This window comes from Chlorocebus sabaeus, chromosome 20 (assembly GCF_047675955.1).
Source record: "Chlorocebus sabaeus isolate Y175 chromosome 20, mChlSab1.0.hap1, whole genome shotgun sequence".
Taxonomy (NCBI): Eukaryota; Metazoa; Chordata; class Mammalia; order Primates; family Cercopithecidae; genus Chlorocebus; species Chlorocebus sabaeus.
This window is the reverse complement of record NC_132923.1, coordinates 60863811-60867293: the sequence shown is the minus strand read 5'-3', so window position 1 is coordinate 60867293 and position 3483 is coordinate 60863811.

Here is a 3483-nt window from a genome sequence, read left to right as displayed (position 1 = left end):
CACATTTTCTTTATCCAGCCTATCATTGATGGGCATTTAGGTTGATTCCATGACTTTGCTATAGTGAATAGTGCTGCAATGAACATACACGTGCATGTATCTTTATAATAGAATGATTTATATTCCTTTGGGTATATACCCAGTAACGAGATTTCTGGGTCAAATGGTATTTCCGCCTCTGGGTCTCTGAGGAATCGCCACACTGTCTTCCACAATGGTTGAACTAATTTACACTCCTACCAACAGTGTAAAAGTGTCTTTTTTCTCCACAACCTTGCCAGCATCTTTTGCTTTTTGACTTTTTAATAATTGCCATTCTGATTGGCGTGAGGTGATATCTCATCGTGGTTTTGATTTGCATTTCTCTAATGATCTGTGATGTTGAACTTTTCTCATGTTTGTTGGTCGCATGTATGTCTACTTTTGAGAAGTGTCTGTTTATGTCCTTTGCCCACTTTTTAAAGGGGTTGTTTGCTTTTTTCTTGTAAATTTGTTTAAGTTCCTTGTAGATTCTGGTTATTTAATGTAAGTTTTATGTGACATGACAGCCTTCAGAAATAAAGATTCAGAGATGACTTAGGCTGCTGTTAATGCTAAAAAATAACTCAAATACTTTCAGAACAATAGTATCACCTAGCAGTTGGGATTATTTTCCTTTCTTATTTGCCTTCTGTCTTGACTTGTTTTTTCTTTAGATACCTAGATTGGAAGTGGTCTTAAACCTTTGGAGTTCAAGACTTTTTAAAAATGGCTAAATAAATAATCTTTACATGTAAAAGGCCACTGATGCCTACCTCTATTTAGAGCAACTATTGAACTCAGCTGCTGAGGGGCTTCAAGACAACTGACCAGAGACATCTCCTACTCACCTCCTCCACAAAGGAGAACCTAAATAGTGAGTAGATAATCACACTTTGAATAGATCATCCAGGAGAGAGCACTGGAATTCAATGGAGAAGTGACAGGAAACACCTAAAGCAAGGAAGAATAAGAAAGAGAGGCAACCTGCTTGACCAGGATCAGCTGGGAGCCAGGAGAGACTCCCCAATGCAAGGAAAGGTGAGAGACCCCCAGTGGGCCCGATTTCCACCATGTAGTCCTGCAATCTTAGCCATGGGAGAGGGCCTCAACTCTTACAGGACTTGAAACTAACATAGAGAGCTGCCTGGAGACCACACAATGGCACTGCTCCTGGGTCCCACACACTCTCAGAGACCTAAGCAGCTACAGCAAGGTGCCATTATGAGAGCCCAATGCAAAGAGACTGCACGTCACCCTGGGGCTCAGCAGCACCTGCATTTACATATCCCTGGAGCCTCACTGACCTCCTTTGCATGCAACCACTGCTGGAGCTAGCTCTGATGCTAGGGCCAAAGTGCAAGCCACAGGCTGCAACTGCCTTCAGCAGTGAAGCCACTGTGCACTTGCACATGCCTAGATAGTTTCCTGCCCATGGCTGTTACTGCTGTGGACTGCTGCGTGTGGATTAAAGCTTGTGTGGAACACAAGCTGCCACTACTGGAGATAAAGTGCAAGCCAAGCACGGGCTGATGCTGTTAGGGCTGAAGTGTGAGTGAAGCACGTTTCTCACTCCCCTGTGTACAGCTGATGCCACTGAAAGCAACCCTGGCCGCCTCAGTTTCAAGGCTGTAGTGCATCCCTGAGTACTCTGCCAGGGGCCTGGGGAATCACCCTGCCCCTGCCCACCACAGTCAGTGTCTGTACACACCATTGAGAGGCCTGAAGACAAGTCTGCCTTGCATAGCTTCATACCCCACCCCTCAGTGCTAGAGCACACAGTCCTGAGACCTGGGGAATTATACAGCCGGGGTCACCACTGTTGGTACCTGAGTACTTCTCTAGAGCTGTTGAGGTTGGACCCACCCACCCTGCTGCTACCATCACAGCTGGAACTTATCTTCATGTGTCATTTGCGGACCTGGAAACTAGCCTGCCCCGCTCATTGCAGTCACCATTAAGACCAGTATCACTTGGGATGCAGAGGATTTTCCTGCCACCGCTGCCACCATTGCTCATGCCATGCCTGCTACCCAGAGGCCTGAGAACCTATCCATTTGTTTGGCTCACTGCTGCCGCCACTGGTATCTGAGCAAGATGGCTATAGGCCTAAGAATCAGCCTGGCTGGACCTGCTATTACTGGTGCCAGTATACACCACACTGGGGCACCAAAGGCAGACATGCTCAACCCACTGCTGCCATCACTGGGACCTGAAGACTGGCCCACCTGGTATCCCCAAATGGAAAGACATCCCATGCTCATGGATCAAAAGAACTAATATCATTAAAATGACCATACTACTCAAAACAATCTAAAAATTCAATGCAATCCCTATCAAAACACCAATTTCATTTTCACAGAATTAAAAAAAAATCTTAAAATGTATATGGAACAACAACAAAAAAGCCCAAAAAGCCAAAGCAATTCTGAGTAAAAAGAACAAAGCTGGAGGCATCATAATATCTGACTTCAAAATATATTATAAGGGTACAGTAACCAAAACAGCATGGTACTGGTATAAAAACAGACACATAGACTAATGGAACAGAATAATCTAGAAATACATCCACATATTTATACCCAGCTGATTTCTTTTTTTTTTAATGCAGTCTTGCTCTGTTGCCAGGCTGAGTGCAGTGGCGTGATCTCAGCTCACTGCAACTCTCCTCCCAGGTTCAAGCAATTCTCCTGCCTCAGCCTCTCAAGTAGGTGGGACTACGAGTGAGTGCCACCACATCCAGCTATTTTTGTACTTTTCTAGTAGAGACGGGGTTTCACCATGTTGCCCAGAATGGTCTCGATCTCTTGACCTCTTGATCTGCCCGCCTCAGCCTCCCAAAGTGCTGAGATTACAGGCATGAGCCACTGCTCCTGGCCATCCAGCTGATTGATTTCTTTTCCTTCCTTCCTTCCCTCCCTTCCTTCCTTCCTTCCATCCTTCCTTCCTTCCTTCCCTCCCTCCCTCCCTCCCTCCCTCCCTCCCTCCCTCCCTCCCTCCCTCCCTCCCTTCCTTCCTTCCTTCCTTCCTTCCTTCCTTCCTTCCTTCCTTCCTTCCACAGGGTCTTACTCTGTCACCCAGGCTGCAGTGCAGTGGTGTGATCTTGGCTCACTGCAACTTCTGCCTCCTGGGTTCAAGTGATTCTCCCAGCTTAGCCTCCCAAGTAGCTGGAATTACAGGCGTGAGCCACCATGGCTGGCTAATGTTTTAGTATTTTTAGTAGAGATGGGGTTTTGCCATGTTGGCCAGGCTGGTCTTGAACTTCAAGCCTCAAGTGATCTGCCTGTCTTGGCCTCCCAATCAACTGATTTTAAATTAAAGCTGTAAGAACATACAACAGGGAAAGGACTCCTTCTTCAATAAATGATGCTGGGGAAATTGGATATCCATATGCAGAAAAATGAAACTGTACTCCTATCTTCTGTTGTATACAAAAATAAACTCAAGATAGATGAAAGACTGAAA